Here is a 20,897-nt window from a genome sequence, read left to right as displayed (position 1 = left end):
GTTACAGGCTCAGTCTATGAGAGCTTCCAAGTTAGACTATTTTACTCTGTTAGTCTTCTTGTGGAGTTCTTATGACTTCCCTGAAGGTCATTCAATCCTTCCCCAAACTCTTTCAAAAGACTCCCTGTGCTATGTTCATTGTTTTGCTGAGACTCTCTGCATCTGCTTTTGTCTGCTGCTACTGGGTAGAGCCTCTCAAAAGGCAGTAATGTTAGGCTCCTGTCATGCCTGTCCCTTTGATCCTGGTTTACCTCACTCAGGAAAACATTTTCTAGTTCCATTCATTTGCTTTCAAAATTCATGATGTCCTTGTATTTAATAGCTGGTTAGAATTCTGTTGCATAAATGAACCACAGTTTCTGTATCCATTTTTTGGTTGCAGGACATCTTTATTGTTTCCAGCTTCTGTCTAATACAATTAAAGCTTCTATGAACACAGTGCAGCACATGTCCCTGTGGTGTGGTGGAGCATATATTGGTGCATGCCCTGGAATTGTATAGCTGGATCTTCTGGCAGAAATGTTTCCGATTTTATGGAAAATAGTCATATTGATTGCCAGAGTGGCTGAACAAGTTTGCACTAAATCGAAATTCATTCAATTGAAAAGTTTCTGAAAAGCAAAGAACACTATCAACAGGACAAAACAGCAATCTACAGGTTGGGAAAGGATCTTCACCAACCTGACATCCAACACACAATGTCCAAAAAATATAAAGAACTAAAGATATTGACACCAATAAACCAAATAACCCAACTTAAATCTTGGGCACAGAGCTAAAAAGAATTCTCAACAGAGGAATCCTGAAAAGTTGAAAAGCATTTAATGAAATGCTCAGAGTTCTTAGTCATCAAGGAAATGCAAATGAAAGTAACCCTAATATTTCATCTTGCACTCACCAGAATGGCTAAGATCAAAAACTTAAGTGACAGTTCATGCTGGTTAGGATGTGAAGCCAGAGGAGTACTCCATTACTACACATGTTTATTCATAGCTTTAAAAAAAGAATTGGTGCTAAAATTAAAAAATTACAGGTAAAAATTATTTTACAAAACACATAAACATTTCTAATGGAACTACTCAAATGGAAGGGCAATTATTAATTGTAAAATATGGAGCCAGTCTTATATTATAGAAGACAAATAAGGTTTTAAAATCCAATAGTCCCTTCAAACAGGTGCTTGGATAGAATAAAATTTACATAAAGACAAAAATTAAAAAAGGCCACTAGAAGCATCAAACCCTAATACTGATGTTTGTAAATAGGTCTTGAGACCACATACACTTCAAATCTTTGACGTGCGACTAAGATCCGATTTCAAAATGAACACTAGAGTTTTGTCTGTCTTAAGCTTCAACATTGCATACTTCTATTTTCTATCTCCCAGAAGCCATTCAATAGCTTTTCTGAGAATATCACTTAGATTCCTAATGTACAATGACGGCACCAGTTCATGAAGTCTACAGAGATTAAGTAATGTTTGTCCTGCTGAAGCATACAGGGTACAGAGGAACCTCATGGGACTCTCATGCCCAAACCATGCAAACTCTTCAAAGCCTGACTACATCTGAGACATTATGTCAGTAATGGAACCAAAAGAACAGCTGTGAAAACCCAACCTCACACATCTGCATCTCTGGGTGGTTTATGTTATGGTTTGTATCACCGTGGGGCCCACTGTTATACTGAAAGCAGAAATATGTGGCAACATCTTCAGGCTGCAGGCTGCTGATGGTGAGTGTGTAATCTGTACCAGATCCACTGCCACTGAACCTTGATGGGATGCCGGTTTGCAAACTGTTTGTATTATATATCAGGCGTTTGGGAGCTTCTCCAAGCTTTTGCTGATACCAGTTTAAGTACTTGTTAATATTCTGACTTGCTTTGCAGTTGATAGTGACTCTGTCTCCCACAGATGCAGACAGGAATGAAGGAGACTGGGTCATCTGGATGTCACATCTCATGGCTGATATTGGAAATACACATCAAACACATACTGTTAATAACATGAAAAACATAACTATTCAAAGTACCAGGCACACTTCTGAAAGTGTTTTTGATATTGTCCATCTTACCTGGGAGCCAAAGCAGCAGCAGCCCTAAGAGTTGAACTGCAGCCATCATGACTGGCCTGTGTCCTGTCTGGGACTGAATACCAAAGCGTGCAGATTGTCTAATAAGAAGGCCTACTTAAGTGGACTGTGTTCCTCAGATATGCAAATCATGCAGTCTGGCACAGCTGTTTGGCTGACTTGCCTCTGTAATTTAATAAAGACATGATGTCTCTGCCATACTCAGAAGGAAAGTTGGGATGTATATATTTTTCTGACAGGAAATGTGATTATTTCTCTTGAGAAAGAGAACAGTGTCAGGCCAGGCTCCTGTAAAGAGTATATTATGTTCATTATAATTTTCTGCCATGCTTTCCTCAAGAGAGCTCCAACTCATACAGTAACTGTTCACTATGACACAATCCTATACCAGAAAAGATCTAGAAAACAGTACATAGGCCACTTTTATATGGAAAAACTATTGGAAATGCAGTGTCTTCCCTTTTGCTCCCCTCCCCTGATCCTCTTAATATGAAGTAGGAAACATACAGAAAAAGCAAAACCTCAATACACGATGAACAGGAAAACAAAAAAAAATGTGATTCTTAAGTAACAGGACCAACATTCACTAAACTCTCATCTATATAAAGTTGATGTGACTGCATTCATGACTGTTCTGAATTATGCACTACTGGTTCCCATTATGTGGTTGATCTTTCTCTGATGATGTCTCAGATCATTACTCCTATCGTCTCTCATAGGTTTTGACCCTAAACATTATCACAAGCAGTAGCGCTTACTCTGCTATGTGGTCATTTAGACTTTAAATGTTTCATGGTTCTTAAAAATCATAAACATATTTTCACTTCCTTCTGTTTTTATATATTTAATAAACAAAATTTTATTTGATTCATATCAACAAAGTTTACATATTACATAAAATATAATAGGGATTAGAGATAGTTTTAAAGACAAAAACTTGGTAGAATTTCTGATTAGAGATATATACACTAACACCCCCTCCATGTTTTCAAAGTGAGTCAGTGAAACTAATTTTTTTCCAGTGACTGCTGTTGTCTAATGCCTCAAAGGAGTAACAGACATTGAATGCTTATGGAAGGGATATACAATAGTTGTTACATCAATACACACACATTTAAATTCATATACCAAAATATTGTATTTCAGTCCTAAGCATAGTATACAGTTATTTCCAAACATTCAAATGTGAAAAGATAAAATAACAGTACTCCTTACAGCAATTTATCTTGCCCTTTGGGTTCTATAGACTACAATTTGCTTCAGACTCCATGACCATAGAGCAAATGATACAGGGAAGACTGAGTGGCTTGAAGACTGAATGGTTGATGAAAGCCCCATGTCGTCTATCATGCCCATTAAACACACAGAAGAGAGGAAACAGCTCCATGAAAATATAAAAAGAGATCAGTGACGGACCTATGTTCACATAGAGGCTAGACTAATCCACAGAGTGTCCTTTCTTCACTGTAAGCCATATCTTTATTTCTATATAATCAGGGAAGCTGGGGCATGCAAGTACTTTCAGAGAAGCCAGGTAGAGCATGTGGCTCCAGGCAAACAGAACACTGATGTGCACATATGGAAACCTCTGCTTGGAGTCCTCAATAGGACTTGTAGAATTTGTTATTTCTCTGATACGAAGGTGAAGATCCTTGATCCTTTTTCTCCTGCAGCTTTCAGTGACTGAGCTTCTAGTATAGATTTAAAAGACGCAAGACTCGATAGGAAGAATCTGCAGCACTGGATATATTTATACTATCATCAGGTATGTGGTAAATACAGATTCCTTTTGGTTAACATGGAAATTAAATACATCTGTATGGAATATAAAGAATAAGCTATATAAATTTGTTGAATAGAAAAACTTTTTTGTCAAAGATATGGTTCACTGAATAAAGGCACTTATTGCTTTAGAGAGGATCTATTTTTCTTTTCTAGTGCCCTAACATGACTAAAAACATGATAATTCTAGATCTACAATATTTGGTGGCCACTTCTAACTACCAGTAGCAACAGATATGTACTTGTTCCACCAGCATACATGCATTCAGGACACACATACACATAAACAGAAAATAAAGTAGAGCTAACCAGGGTAGAATACCAGAGGAAAGAGAGACAGGTCAGAATGTAGTGTGATAAGATCACTATTGATTATTTATTATTACTGGTTAGAAAACAGGTTGTTTTTTCACCAAAATTGTTTTTTAACATTAGAATGAAGGGACGTGGTATAATATGCAGGAGGGGATGAAGGAAGAGGTGAATAGTGCCATGGGTTGATCCTCCACCCATTGCCTATACAGGAAGAAATAGAATGCAAGACAGTGTTTGGCAAGTGAAGAATGTAAAATGGAAAAGAATATATCTTTAGTTCCACAGTGAAAGTACAGAAAGCCTGATGATACCCACCAGAGGAAGTTCAGACATTTTGAACAGAGAAACATTCCAGGATCTAATGCAGAAAAGCTGGAAGTTAAGAGTCTGAGTAATAAACCTGGAACCTGGCAAATTAATAGATATATAGGGTCAAGCCAGATCAATCCAATGGGAAGAGTCAGCTAAACTCTTCAGAAGAACACAAAAGCCACACCCTTAATGGCTTCACTGAAACATCTACTTGCTTAATACTGGACAACCATTCTTATTAAAAATTCTTTCAGTGATGCATAAAGTCCTGTACAAGGTTGAGCAGGCTACATAAAAGGTTGCCACCTCCTGGCCATGGATCTTTTTTACAGGAGTCTTCAGTCATGCTCTTCTATTTAAAGATAGTGTGAAACTCACTCTTTCACAATTTCAAATTACGCAAGACCATTTAAGAGAGAACCATAGTTTAGTAGAAGGAGTTGCTGAGGCAAAGACCCCCTGACTCATTACGTGAGAAAGAGCTTTTTGTTCCAACGGAGAGCACTATGAACAGGTTAGTAAATGTGCTGTGTAATAATATTAACAATAATAACTTGACAAGTCTTAAGGTTTTTTTTTTTCTGTAAGAATAAAGAGCTATCCCATATTCTCTACCTCTGAAGTAGTCAAGAACCCAAGATGACAAGGAGCATCCATGTTCAGTAGGTAAAAGGCTTAGAAACTGATCATTGCATCTGCTGGCACTAAAAAGGGAAGTTCTCCTGGTTTAATCTCCATAAAAAAGTTTTATGAATTGACAGGCGGTTTTTTGCATGAATTTGCTAGATTGCAAAAGTGAACAAAGACTTGAACCACGAGAGCCTAAGGGATTAAACATTAGCACATATATTGTGTTCAATGCCTCAATTAATAGCTTACAGCTTAAATTATCTATTATATTTGGACAGATAATATTAGTTAAAGAACATATTATGTTGTATGCTTCAATATTAGCACATATATTGTTCGATAGATTTAGGGAAACTACACTTTATTTTTCACTCAGTGGATAAGGTACATTCCTAAGACATTCTTTAAGCTTTTTAGAGTTAGATTATCATAGTTCTACCAGATAATGGTTGGCTCATTGTGTATATTGGATATTAGTCTTCTATCAGATGTAGGATTGGTAAAGATCTTTCCAAATCTGCTGCATGGTGTTTTGTCTTAATGACAGTGTCTTTTGCCTTACAGAAACTTTGCAATTTTATGAGGTCCCATATGTTTACTGTTGATCTTAGAGCATAAGCCATTAGTGCTCTGTTCAGGAAATTTTCTCCAGTGCCCATGTGTTCGAGACTCTTACAAATTTCTGTTGTATTACTTTCAGTAAATGCAGTTTTATGTGGAGGTCCTTGATCCACTTGTACTTCAGCTTTGTACAAAACAATCAGAATCCATTGAATAGCATGCTGACCAAAGGTTGAACCATCATCATGAGTTGAAAATGCTATCATATTTCCATTGGATTGTTTTAGTTCCTTTATCAAACATCAAGTGGCCATAGATGTGGAGATCCTTTCTGGATCTTCAGTTCTAAGTATTTGATCTACTTGCCTACATCTGTAGCAATTACATGCAATTTTCATCATGATTGCTCTGTTTTACAGCATGAGGTGAGCAACGGTGATTCCCCCAGAAGTTCTTTTATTGTTGAGGGTAGTTTTCACTATCCTAGGTTTTTGTTATCCCAAGTGAATTTGCAACTTGCTCTTTCTAAGTGAATGAATATTTGATTTGGCATTTTGATGGCGATTGCATTGAATCTGTAGATTGTTTTCAGCAAGATGGCTATTTTTACTCTATTAATCCTGCTAGTCCATGAACATGGGAATTCTTTCCTTCTTCTGGGATCCTCTTCAATTTCATTCTTCAGATATTTGAAAATCTTGTCATACAGTACGTCACTTGCTTGGTTAGAGACACACCAAGATATTTTATATTATTTGTGACTAATGTGAAGGGTGTTATTTCCCTAATTTCTTTCTCAGCCTGTTTATACCTTGGTAGAGGAAGGCTACTGATATTTTGAGATTATTTTATATCCAGCCACGTTCCTGAACTTGTCTATCAGGAATCTTAGTCAGGGTTTCTATTCCTGCAAAAACATCATGACCAAAATGCAAGTTGTAGAGTAAAGAGTTTATTCAGTTTACTCTTCCATATTGCTTTTTATCATCAAAAGATCTTAGGACTGGAACTCAAGCAGGTCACGAACTGAGAGTTGTTGCAGAGGCATGAATGGATGCAATGTACTGGTTTGCTTCTCCTGGTATGTTCAGCTTGCTTTCTTATAGAACCTAAGAGTACCAGCCCAGGGAAGGTACCATGAAATATCACCTGGTATCCTGACAAATCACACCAAAACAACATGGTTCCACAAGGATATGTTTTAATGGGAGGTCGAGACAAGGGAGAGAGGGATGAGTGGGAAAAGAGAAAAAGAGAGAGGGCAGAAAATATCTGCCTTTTATTTGGAATATGATGCAACTACTCCTAAGTGAAGGTGGGAACTAAGCCAAGGGTACACTGGGAATGTGTGACAATTGCTACGGCAACACTAACCAGGAGGTGTTGCTGCTGGAGGCAAAAACAATTCCTGATACCAACATACCTCTTTTTTTTTATCATAAAACAAAGATAAAGAAAAAGGGAGAGGGAAGCTGATGGTGAATGGGGAATAGGGATGTCGTATCTCTTAGGTTATTTCCTGCTTTCTTGGGGAATATTCAATTTTCAGGAATAGCTGACTTTCACCATCTGAGCCCACTTAGTTAACTTTTGCATCAGGTTCCTCAGTGGATTTGACTGGTAGACCTCTAACAGGAACTGAGTGATAGTTTGATTAGAAATTTTCTGTATCTGTCATTGAAATAATGTAGAGACAAGATTAATGAAGCAGGGACTGAAATGTAACACCAGAAAGATGACTAGGAAAGGTGTTATGAAAGGAATTATCCAATTCCTTATAGGGTTTTGAAAGTCCAGGCACTGGAGGCCTCAAGCCTTGCACTCCTTTAATAATTTGCATGTGGCCAGGGCACAGCACAAGCCTGAGTGTTTCACTTGAGGATGTTTACACCATGTGCAAAAGTCACATTCAGTGAGGATACAGAATCAACCTGAGTGTCCTTCCTGAACTCTTAGCACTGATGATGCTCTGGTGTTTTCAGGTGAGACATAAGTGTGGCTACCTTTATTTTTATGGAAATTATCTTGCTATGTGGTTTACACTGTATGCCCGTTGTGCCTCTTCTACCTCAGGTATGAGATGTGATACTTAGATTAACCAGTCTTTATCCACTCTATTTGTATCTCTTGGAGACTGATTAATTATCAGTTGCCAAACCAATGAGAACGTTGATACTTGGTTATTCTGGCACCAGCAGGAATCAGGGAATTCACCTCAACTACTGATCTATAAGCCATGAATATTTAAGTACTGGGGTCCCATTGAGGTTCTGTGGCAGTGGATCTAGGACAAATTACTCTCTCATCATCAGCAACCTGAAGCTTAATGAGATTGTGACTTACTACAATGAACAGGCTAACAAGTCATAGCAAAATGTCCTCAGGTGTCAACAGAGTAGTCTGAGCTGCCTCATTTGCTTTTTGATGTGCATGGACTTGCTAACATTCATAATACCCACTCAGGTTTCAAAACTATTTTGACAGTTGGACAAATGTATCAATGTGACCTGTTTGCTTTTAATTCTCTTCCTCTCAAGACAAAGAGAAGAGGTAAAACAAAACAAAACAAAACAAAACAAAACAAAAAAAACCCCAAAACAAAAAAATTCTCATAATTTACTCAAGAACATTTTAATTTATGTTTATGTAATCCTAGGTGTGGTGTTTTTGTAATTTACACAGTAAAAAAGTCCTTCTAATTGTACCTCAAGTAGGCTATTTTTATTAAGGGAACTGATGACTGGTTAACAGCATCTTGATGGTCTGTTGTTTCCTATTGTATTCTGCGATATCTCCTGAAGCTTGCATTTTATATAGTGACCTCAGCTTTGGATATTTTTATGGTAGTTTTGAGAAATTGCAGTGAAGAGTTTGTTAAAGTTGGAGGAGGCAATTCAGTATGTTCAGGCCCTTTTGTATATGCTATCTTTGGATATTTCAAACATATCTATTGCTTTCAGACATACCATGGTATACTTGGTTTTACTCCATATCCCTTTCCAATCCTTAGGGCTCAAAAACTGAAAAGATCAGTCAAATCGCATCAGACCTTTTAACATCATTTCTTTCAAGTATTTTTATTATGGCAATGCAATGGTCACTAACACAATAATTTATTGTTTCCTATTATTTCAAGAAGATTAATATTAGAAATTGAGGATTCATAATTCTCATTCATGGAAAAAGTATTCAAGCCATGCTTTATCTCTACACATATGTAGATGATTGTGTCTTCATAATTAGTGCTTGATTAAACAACACTGGTGATTTTCCAGGTGCTAAAATATCAACTAATGGAGCTTTATACCAAAGAACAAGATCTGTATTTAGGAAATCAGGCCTAAAAGTGATAAATTTATGAAAATAGAGTGTGAGAAATAAAATATTGGAAGTACAAATTGTAAGAGGGTTGAGAATTTATCACTTTTTAATGAGTAAGGGTTCTTATTGAGTCAATAGTGAGTAAGAAAAAGAATGTTGATTAGACAATAGTCTTGTTAATATTTCCATTTCTTTAAAATGCAAAAAGCTGATATTCAAGGAGACAGTGCTACTTTCATTTTTAATTCGATGCTTGATTATATACATAAAAGGCTGCCAGTTTATCAACTATTTTGAGTAATAATTTGATTTTATAATATAATATTTCAATAGGACTCTTTAATTAGGACATTTATTTTAATGATAATTGAGAATCAAATTAAGAGAGAGCAAATTCAACCTGCAATTAAAAGAAGATTTGTGAATAGATGTAAAGATTATAGAAACAGTGTGATCATCCTATTTGGCTTTGGGAAAAAGTTTTTGAAGCACATAGTCAGACACCTTGTGTTTTTATTGCTCAGAGATCTCTGGACTGTAGAGAATATACAGAATCTACCTTACATATAGTAGTGCCACGGATCACCTCAGCTGGGTGTTGTGTTCCCTGGGACTTTGGTCCTTGAAGACTTGGTGAGTAAGGATTCAGCTGTGACAAACAGAAACAAACACAGATGCAATATGAATTTGAGTGTATTTTGTGACTTTTGAACAGGGGCTTTTATACAGGATAAACAGGTATTACAATTTTAAAAGATGTGTTCACTGAAGCAACTATAAAACATAATTATCACACTCACCTGGCACAAGAAAAAAAAAACATTCAGGTATTACAGTTTCTAAAGAGTAGGTTCAAAGAATCAATTATGAATGAAATAGATAATATCATTATCAGTTAATAGAACAAAAAATCACTTATAGAGAATATCAAACTTCCAGTAGTGGGTATAAAAGATTTTCATGGGAACTTGGATTATGACCCCTAGGTCATAAATTCCCATGGGTAATTTTTATCTAATATCGACCTTCTTCCTTATTAAAAATCCTCAAAGTTCAATTTAAAACTGTATTTTAAATCAATGCTTTCTATACCAAAATATCAGAGCCCACCTCGATTACACATGCATAGCCATACAAGATCATATACTGTTGGGAAGGTTTTCATCCAAGTACTATTTTGTAATTATATAAATGATTATTAGGCAAATCACTAGATCTCTTGGAGAAAAAGTCATGGCAAGTGATGCCATCTCAAGGGGTGGCTTCTTATCCAATTTTCTCACTTAAAATTTCAGTCTAGGGTATCAGAAACACGTCATAAATACAGAAAAGGAATAGAAGAAGATAAAGCAGACAAACTGCCATGAGAACTATGGCTCAATATTTTTTTCTGACTAGAGAACACCACAACCTATTCCAGGAGACCTTCTCCCTTGGAGTCTAATGCCTCAGTCTGTGGAACTTGTCACACAGAATCTACTGGGGTAAGTGTGACATAGCTCCAAAATTTCTGACCAGCAGATACGACCTTATAAAAGCCAGTTAATAGATATAATGCAGATTCTACATTTCTGTGTCAGAGTGCATTTACATGTAGAAAGTATCTTCATTTTGTTTCTAGTAGACCAAGCTGATTGTGCAATGCAGATGCTTAGTTCTGATGGGCAGAATATAAGTTTTTGTGCTATAGAAGCAGAAAATAATGACACAGAGTTAGTCTTTCATTTCTAAAAAAAATTAGAGTATCCTGTTAAGCCAAGTTTCATCTGAAAATATTTTCAGGCAATAAAAGATACAGAAGTTCAGGCACAGTGACAGACAACCAGCTTCACACTCCTGTTACTCCAAGTGGATTGTGTTCTGACATGACCCACTATGGAAGGGTTACTCCAATAGTAGCAAGAGGAACAACGTTAAAACATTCAGAATCTAGATTCCTGATGATGAAGGTGAAATCTGGCCACTTCCTCTAAACCTCAATTAGACTTAATCTTACAGGTCAGATCAACCGTAGATCAAGAATTTTGGAGATTTTCCTGATGTTTGTTGGAACTATACTGACCAGCAAGCAACTGTACATATTTTTCCCTCAAAGGTTTGGATAAAATGAGGGCATCTGGAATATCTGCATGTCATTTAAAAAGACAGTTAAGATACAAATTGAATAATCCCTTATTGAAGTGTTTTAAATGAGAAGTTACTTAAATTACCAGACATCCCTTACAGTAAAAGATAAGCAAATTCATATTGCTGTTGTTCTTTAATTAAGGAAGAAGAGCAGGAACCCAGGAAAAAGAGTGTGGGCCTCATGTCCTTTCTGTATTCTGACAGCAACTGGTTCTTCTGTGGGTGTGACCCATCTGTGAAGAAGTCCTCATGGCTCAGGACTGGACCAGGGCACATGCAAATCAAGACCACTTTGTCAAGTCTGAGAACAGCTACATTCAATAACTCATCCTGAACGAGCATCTGCAGGGATCTTGGAATAGAGTTGTAATGCATATTTTTCTACAAAAGGACAAATGTTCTTATTGAATCCTGCAGGTAGCATAGGAATCTGAATTGCTCTGGTTCTTGCTTTCCATGCTACTATCTCCTTAGGATCTAGCCATCTACAATAGCACAGTGTGAAAAGTGCAAGGAAGTTCACAGGCTCTTTTCACTGTTGAGTAATTATCTTCTTTGATACATTCCCTGTAATACACAGTGTGGCGTACACGTGCAATAAAAACAAATACAACCATGACAGAATTTTGTCAAATCAGTGAAAAAATGGGCTGATGTTTCTAAATTGTATCTGCCCCCCACATAAACACTTTGCCTCCTGTGACAAGCACACTGTCTGCTATCACTTTTCCTGATGTAGGTGACCTTTCCTCTTCTTGTCTTCTTCCCTATTCATTCAGAGTGAATTGATGGAAACTGTGTTACCAGGCATGGCTCAAGTGTATACCCACCTACTGCTTCCAAACATCAGTTCGCTATTCCCTCCTTTCACTGCCTTATGTTAGTTATTATCCCTTTTTTTTCCTTTTTGCAGCATAGGAAAAGACTCCAGTCTTTGGAAAATATATGCCGAGCCTTGGGGAGGAAACTTCCAAGAGCACAGAAAGTACTTGCCCTAATGTACCCTCAATCTGCATATGTTCTTCTGCTTTGTTTCTTGCTTCTCTAAGATATAATATAGTAATGTGCAATAAAATTGCCTTTAAAATAAATTGCCCTGAATAAATTTTCATGAAACTACTACGTTAACATTGAGTATTTGCTCACAAATATTTTTTAAAGTGTTGTCTAATCTTGTGTTTCTTTTCTTTTTTTTTTTCATCTTTATTAACTTGGGTATTCCTTGTTTACATTTCGATAGTTATTCCCCTTCCCGGTTTCCTGGCCAACATCCCCTAACCCCTCCCCCTCGACTTCTGTATGAGTGTTCCCCTCCCCATACTTCCCCAATTACCGCCCTCCCGCCACAATCACATTCACTGGGGGTTCAATCTTGGCAGGACCAAGGGCTTCCCCTTCCACTGGTGTTCTTACTAGGCTATTCATTGCTACCTATGAGGTTGGAGCCCAAGGTCAGTCCATATATAGTCTTCGGGTAGTGGCTTAGTCCCTGGAAGCTCTGGTTGCTTGGCATTGTTGTTCATATGGGGTCTCAAGCCCCTTCAAGCTCTTTCAGTCCTTTCTAAGATTCCTTCAACGGGGGTCCCGTTCTTAGTTCAGTGGTTTGCTGCTGGCATTCGCCTATGTATTTGCTGTATTCTGGCTGAGGAGAGATCTACATACGGCTCCTGTCTTCCTGCAATTCTTTGCATCATCCATCTTATCTAGTTTGGTTGCTGTATATGTATGGGCCGCATGTGGGGCAGGCTCTGAATGGGTGTTCCTTCTGCCTCCCAATTCCCTCCTAATGTACTCTTGTTCCCCTTTTAAAAAAGGAGTGAAACATTCGGGTTTTGGTCATCCTTATTGAGATTCATGTGTTCTGTGCATCCAGGGTAATTCAAGCATTTGGGCTAATATCCACTTATCAAAGAGTGCACACCATGTGTGTTTTTCTGTGATTGGGTTACCTCACTGAGGATGATATTTTCCCGTTCTGTCCATTTGCCTATGAATTTCATAAAGTCATTGGTTTTGACAGCTGTGTAATATTCCATGATGTAGATGTACCACATTTTCTGTATCTACTCTGTTGAAGGGCATCTGGGTTATTTCCCGCTTCTGGCTATTATAAATAAGACTGCTATGAACGTAGTGGAACATGTGTCTTTGTTTTATATGTTGGGGCATCATTGGGGTATTTTCCCAAGAGAGGTATAGATGGGTCCTCAGGTAGTTCAATGTTCAATTTTCTGAGGGACCTCCAGACTGATTTCCAGAATGGTTGCAGCAGTCTGCAATTCCACCAAAAATGGAGGAGTGTTCCTCTCCTCCACATCCTCGCCAGCATCTCCTGTCACCTGAGTTTTTGATCTTAGCCATTCTCACTGGTGTAAGGTGAAATCTCAGGGTGGTTTTGATTTGCTTTTCCCTTATGACTTAAGATGTTGAACATTTCTTTAGGTGTTTCTCAGTCATTCAGCATTCCTCAGCTGTGAATTCTTTATTTGGCTCTGATCCCAATTTTTTAATAGGGTTATTTGTCTCCCTGCAGTCTAACTTCTTGAGTTCTTTGTATATTTTGGATATAAGCCCTCTATCAGTTTTAGGATTGGTAAAGATCTTTTGTCAATCTGTTCATTGTCTTTTTGTCCTAACAACAGTGTCTTTTGTCTTACATAAGCTTTGCAGTTTTATTACATCCCATTTGTCAATTCTTGATCTTAGAGCATAAGCCATTGGTGCTTCCCTGCTTCTATAGTATGTGTCAGACAATTTTCTTTAAATTAATTTGCCATCTGTAAGTTTTCATGGAGCTGCTATTTTAACATTTGGTATTTGTTCACAACATTTAATCAAGCGTTATCTAATCTTTTGTTTCTAATCATGATTTTCTGAACTCAAACAGCCTGGCTTGCTCACCTCCTTCTTTATTGAATCTGTGTATAAAATGTATACCAGAATCTAAAGTAAACTGTGTGCATCATTTCAGTTAGTTGGCCTGATGCTACTTGTATTTCAGTGGTAATAATGAATCCAAAACCTGGTTACCCCAAGGAGGAGAGAGTCTGCAGGTAGATGCTAAGTGATCCTGAACCCAAATTATTTCTGATAGTTAATTAAAAATGCCATCACTCAATACCTGGGCAGAGAAGACATAGGTGAGCTTGAGGTATCCAGGGCTGGAAGTTGGAGACAGTTACCAGGGAGAAGAGGAAGAAGTCCCCTGGCTTAGAAATAAAGACAATGTGACCCTGAGGGATGGCCAATTAAGAGTAGCCCATAAGAAGCAGAGTATGTAATAACTCAGATTTATTGATAGGAAAGTAGTTTCTGAAAACATAGAGGGTAGGCATCTGTCAAGCTTTTGTACTGTTTAATGCTTTTTCTAAATACAAAGGCTGTGTGTGCTTTTTATCCCAAAGGTACAGAAGCTGGGTAGAAACCACAGGGATTTAATACTTTCTCCATACAGCATTAGGCTGTGGTCTACCTCATTCCTTTTGGCTCCTTTCATTCCCAGGTAATCGCCTGCTTCACAAGAGAAAATTCACAAGTGGCATGTGAAAAAAGACTTTAAGACCCTCAAATGAAAGATTAGGGACACCCCTGCAGAAGGAGGTAAGCAGGAACAATGAGGCAAAAATTGGGTAAGGCAGTACTGCTTCCTGACTTGTGCATCATTAAAAAAATGTAGAACTCCTGTATTTAAAGCACATGTGCTAGATTGCTGCAATATAATATTAACAGTGACTATAGTCCTTGGATCCTGATGAAGGGACAGCCATTGTTGGTTTTGGGGAGAAAATGAATCAGAATATCCAAACTCATCAGCCACGTGCAAAAAATTGTAATATAATTTGGGTCACATGGGCATGGTATCAGTTGTTATCAATATGATATAGGATGAGTGTGAGCACCAGAATTCTGAGGACTAAGAGACAGCTTCTTTACATGAGTACGAATTAGACAATGAAGCATTAAAGAAGTAAAATTAGCAAAAGATGGGGTTTGTGGAGTATGGACAACATGTAAACAGAAGCTGAAATTTTACACATGGAAACTAAGGTTCCTCCTCTTCCACCAAATTCAGGGTCTTATTCTCTCACAGTTCACCCAGATTGGGAAGATTACCATAAATTCAAAGAGGAATTCTCTACCTCATGGAGGTTTATTCTCCTGCTTAAATGAAGATGACACACACCCTTTGTGAGTGTGTGTGTGTGTGTGCACATGTGCATGTGTATGTGTTCGTGTGTGTGTGCTGAAAACCTTTAAAGATAAAAAATTTGTGAAATTATCTTTTTGTTGAAAAATCTGTACATAAAGTTGTTCCATTATTTGTTTGTGAGTTGTTTGTTCATTTATTTATTTATTTATTTATTTATTTATTTATTCACCTTCTATCCAAATCACTGCCCACTGTTGTGGTCACATGACATAAAGTCCCCTTCTCATTCACTTCTGAGACGGCAAATTCCACTCTTCCCCTACTTTCACCCTATCCTCATGCATTGAATCTCTGCAGATGTACGCATATCCTCTCCAATTAAGACCAGACAAGGCAGCACAGTTACGGGAATGGAATCCACAAGTTGGCATCAGTTTAGGGATAGTCCCCAGTCCAGTTCTTGGAGAAATTGCCTGTAGATTAAGCTAGACATCTGCTGCATGTGAGCAGTGACCTTGGGTTCCACCCATGGAGGCTCTTTGGTTAGTGGTTCAGTCTCTGAGAGCCCCCCAAGAGTCTAGATTATTTTACTCTGTCAGTCTTCTTGTGGAGTTCCTGTGACTTCCCTGCAAGTCACTCAATCCTTCCCCAAACTCTTTCAAAAGTCTCCCTGTGCTATGATCAATGTTTGGCTGAGACTCTCTGCATCTGCTTTTGTCTGCTGCTGCTGGGTGGAGCCTCTCAAAAAGCAGTAATGCTAGGCTTTTGTCGTGCCTGTTCTTTTGAGCCTGGTTTACTTCACTCAGGAAAATATTTTCTAGTTCCATTCATTTGCCTTCACAATTCCTGATATCCTTGCATTTATACCTGGTTAGTATTCTGTTGCATAAATGAACAGTAGTTTCTGTATCCATTCTTTGGTTGAGTGACATCTTGATTATTTCCAGATTCTGTCTATTACAAATAAAGCTTCTATGAACATAGTGCAGCACATGTCCCAGTGGTATGGTGGATCATATATTGGGTGCATGCCCAGGAAAAGTGTAACTGGATCTTCAGGTAGAACTGTTCACAATTTTATGGGAAACATCCATATTGATTACCAGCGTGGTTGGACAAGTTTGCACTAAATGGAAATTAATTCGACTGAAAAGCTTCTGTAAAGCAAAGAACTCTGTCAATAGCACAGAACAGCAGCCTACAGGTTAGGAAAGGATCTTCACCAACCTGACAGCCATCACAGAATTGCCAAAAGATATAAAGAACTCAAGAAGTTGACACCAATAAACCAAATAACCTATTTAAATCTGCGACACAGAGATAAGCAGAATTCTCAACAGAGGAATCCTGAATAGCTGAAAAGCATTTAAAGAAATGGTCAGAGTCCTCAGTCATCAGGGAAATGCTAATGAAAGCAACGTTGATGTTTCATCTTGCACTCACCAGAGTAGCTAAGATCAAAGGCTTAAGTGACAGCTCATGCTGGTTAGGATGTAAAGCAAGAGGAGTACTCTTCTAGTACACGTGTTTATTAAAAGATTTAAACAAAAAATTGGGGCTAAAATAAATTTTACAGGTAAAAATTATTTCACCAAACCCATAAATATTTCTAATATATCTACTAAAATGAAAGAGCAATTATTAATTGTGAAATATGGAACCAGTCTTATATTATAGAGGACAAATATGGTGGTAAAATTCTCTAATGCCTACAAGCAGGTGCTTTTATAGAGTAAAATTTACATAAAGGCAAGAATTCATAAAGACCAATGGGAGCATCAATACCATAATACTGATGCTTGGGAACAGGTCTTGAGACCACATACTTACACTTCAAATCTTTGACATGAAACTTAGATATAATTTCAAAATGAACAGCAGAACTCTGTCTTAAGCTTCAACATTGCATACATTGCATACTCTACTTTGCACCTTCCAAAAGCCATCTAATAACTTTTCAGGAGACTCCAATTGTGTTTTTAACACCAAACATTGTTTGTATCATCTAAGTTTACATTTTGCTATATAACAATTCCATCTGAGAATATCACATAGATTCCTCAGATAAAATGACCACAATAGTTCATGAAGTCTACAGAGAATAAGTATTGTTCGTACTATTGAAGCATATGCAGTACAGAGCAATCTCATGGGCCTCTGATACCCAAACCATTCAAATTCTTCAAAGCCTGGCTACATCTGGAACATTATGTCAGTAATGGAACCAAAAGAACAGCTGTGAAAACCCAACCTCACACATCTGCATCTCTGGGTGGTTTATGTTATGGTTTGTATCACCGTGGGACCCGCTATAATACTTCTGGCAGAAATATGTGGCAACATCTTCAGGCTGCAGGCTGCTGATGGTGAGTGTGTAATCTGTACCAGATCCACTGCCACTGAACCTTGATGGGATGCCCGTTTGCAAACTGTTTGCATCATATATGAGGAGTTTGGGAGCTTCTCCAAGTTTTTGCTGATACCAGGCTAAGCTGTTGTAAATACTCTGACTTGCTTTGCAGCTGAGAGTGACTCTGTCTCCCACAGATGCTGACAGGAGTGAAGGAGACTGGGTCATCTGGATGTCACATCTCATGGCTGATATTGGAAATACACATCAAATACAAACTGTTAACGACATGAAAAACATAACTTTTCAAAGTACCAGGATATGGTCCATCTTACCTGGGAGGCAGAACAGCAAAAATCCTAAAAGTTGAACTGGAGCCATCTTGACTGCCCTGTGTCCTGTCTGGGACTGAATACAGAAGTTTGCAGATTGTCTAATAAGAAGGCATAGTTCAGTGGGCTGTGTTCTAAAATATGCAAATTATCTGCAGTCTGGCACAGCTGCATGGCTGTTTTGGTTCTTTAATTTAATGAGGACCTGATGTCTCTGCCATTCTCAGGACTCAGATTGGGATGCATAGATTTTTCTGACAGGAAGTGTGTTTATTTCTCTTCAGAAAAGAAAAACAATGTCAGGCAAGGTTCCTGTAAAGAGTGTATTATGTTCATTAAAATTTTCTGCTATGCTTTCCTCAAGAGAGCTCCAACTCATAAGGGAATTTTTCACTATGACACAGACCTGACCTGAAAAGACCTGGAAAACAATACAGAGGCCCCTTTTATAGGTGCCTGGAAATACTATTGGAAACAGTGTCTTCTTTTTTGTTCCCCATCCCTGGTCCTCTTAATATGAAGTTTTGCAAAAGCAAAAACTCAATACACAGTGAACAAGACAACACAAAAATGTGACTCCTAAATGGCAGGACCTGCATTCACTTAATTGTCATCTACATAAAGCTGATGTGACTGAATGCATTGATGCTTCCCACCTGGTGTCTGATCTTTCACTGAGGTCATGGTCGCTCAGATCATTACTCCTATTCTTTCTCATAGGTTTTGACCCTAAGCGATTCCCAAGCAGATGCCCTTTCTCTACTATGTGGTCATTCAGATCCTTAAAAAAATTAAACATTCTTTTCACTTCTTTCTGTTTTTATAACTTTAAGAAACAAAACTTTCTTTTATTCATATTAACATACCTTGCATAGTACAGGGATATGAGATAGTTTTAAACAAAAAAAAAACTTGGTAGAATTTCTCACGAGAGATATTATCTAAAGGAACACCCACTCTAAATTTTATAAGTGGGTCAGTGAAACAAATGTTTGTTAGTTTGCTTTCTAGTCAGTGATGATATCTAATATCTCAAAGAAGTAATAGACATTGAATGCCTATGGAAGGGATGAACAGTAGTTATTATATCAATACCCACACATGTAAATTCATGTACCAACATATTTTATTCCAGTTCTAAGCATAGTATATATTTATTTGTGAATCTTTCAAATGTTAAAAGATAAAGTAACAGTTCTCCCTATACCAATTCATATTGCCCTTTTTTTTTTTCTGTAGACATCATTTTGCTTCAGACTTCATGGTCACAGAACAAATGACAGAGGGAAGACTTAGTTTGTTGAAGATTGAAGTGTTGATGAAAGCCCCATGTTGTCTATCATTTCACACACAGAAGAGAAAAAACAGCTCCCTGAAAATATAAAAAGAGATCAGTGAGTGATCTCCGTTCACATAGGGGAGAGACTCTTCCCCAGAGTTTGCTTTGTTTACTCTAAGCCACATCCTTATTTCTGCATAAGCAGGGAAGCTGGGCCACACAAATACCTTCAGTGAAGCCAGGTAGAGCATGTGACTGCAGGCAAACAGAACACTGATCTGGACACCGAGAAGCCTCTACTTGGGGTCCTCAAGAGGACATGTAGAATTTTTTCTTTCTCTGATAAGAAGGTGAAGATCCTTGATCTTTTTTCTCCTGCTGCTCTCAGTAACTGAGCCTCTATTATAGGTTTAAAAGTAACACGACTGAATAGGAAGAATCTTTAGCACTAGATATATTTTTATTATCATCAGTTGTGTGGTAAATACAAATTCTTTTGATTTACATATATAAAATTAAATATAACTTTATGGAATGTGATGAATAAAGTATATAAATTTTTGAATAGTAAATATATTTTATTAAATGAAATGGTTCAGTGAATAAAAACACTTCTTACTTTGGAAAGAACTATTGCCCAAATGGGATTAACAACTATTTAATATTCTAGTTCCAGAGGATGTGTTGGTCTCTTATTTTTACCAGTAGCACCAGATATATACTTGTTTTAATGTGTATATTCATTCAGAACATGCAAACAAGTAAACAGAAAATAGAATAAAACATTCCATGGTAGAATAACAGAGGTACAAGGGACAGGTAAGAATGTGGCATGATAAAATTACTACAAATTATTGAGTATTACTGGCTAGAAAGCAGGCTGATCTTTCAACAAAATTATTTTTACCACTAGCATGAAGCAGAGTAGGCATAATATGCAGGAGAGGATGAAGGAAGAGACAAATAGTGCCATAGGTTGATCCTCCATACATTGCCTATGTGGGAAGAAATAGATTGTAAGACAGTATTTGACAGGTGAAGAATGTAAAATGGAAAAGAATATATCTTTAAAAGAAAATCCAACAGTGAACGTGCAAAAAGCCTGAATAAGAGATAGTGCCCACCCACCAGAGGAACATATTAAACTCTTTGAACAGAAAAAAAGTTAAGCATGTAATGGAGAAAAACTAGAAAATAAGGGTCTGAATAAAAGACCTGGCACCTGGAAAAATAATAGATATAAAGAGTCAAGGTAAATCAACCCAATGGGAAGAGGCAGCTAAGCTGTTCAGAATACAAGAGCCGCTTGCTTCACTAAAGCATCTACTTGTCCAATACTATATGAACATTCTTATCAAAAACTTTTTCAGTGATGCATAATGTCCTCTACAAGATATAGCATGACATACAAAACAAATTGTTGCTATCTACATGGTTCTTTTGTACAGGAGTCCTAGTGCATGCTCTTCTTTTAAATTGTGAAACTCTTTTACAATTTCCTATCAGGCAAGACCATGAACTTTACTCAACTAAGGGAGAACCATGCTTGAGCAGGAGTTACTGAAGCAAAGACTCTCTCACCCATCATATAAGAAAGAGCTATTTCTTCCAGTGGAGAGCATTGTGAACAGAAGGGAAATGTGCT

General features: G+C 37.5%; 2 long non-coding RNA genes across 2 annotated transcripts; one reads left to right on the top strand and one right to left on the bottom strand.

Moving 5' to 3' along the window:
• Positions 1 to 672: 672 nt before the first annotated feature.
• Positions 673 to 11,521, bottom strand: LOC148006286 (uncharacterized). Its single transcript, XR_015686658.1, has 4 exons — positions 11,467 to 11,521; positions 9,574 to 9,663; positions 2,076 to 2,381; positions 673 to 1,966 (listed from the first exon to the last, which is right to left on the bottom strand). It is a non-coding gene; the product is annotated as an uncharacterized LOC148006286 (long non-coding RNA).
• Positions 7,580 to 19,834, top strand: LOC148006285 (uncharacterized). The gene is made up of 3 exons (XR_015686660.1): positions 7,580 to 7,675; positions 14,644 to 14,741; positions 17,839 to 19,834. It is a non-coding gene; the product is annotated as an uncharacterized LOC148006285 (long non-coding RNA).
• The last annotated feature ends 1,063 nt before the right edge of the window (positions 19,835 to 20,897 follow it).

This window comes from Rattus norvegicus, chromosome 4 (genome assembly GCF_021556685.1).
Source record: "Rattus norvegicus strain SHRSP/BbbUtx chromosome 4, alternate assembly SHRSP_T2T, whole genome shotgun sequence".
In the NCBI taxonomy this organism is placed as follows: domain Eukaryota; kingdom Metazoa; phylum Chordata; class Mammalia; order Rodentia; family Muridae; genus Rattus; species Rattus norvegicus.
This window is presented reverse-complemented; position numbering and strand designations above follow the sequence as displayed.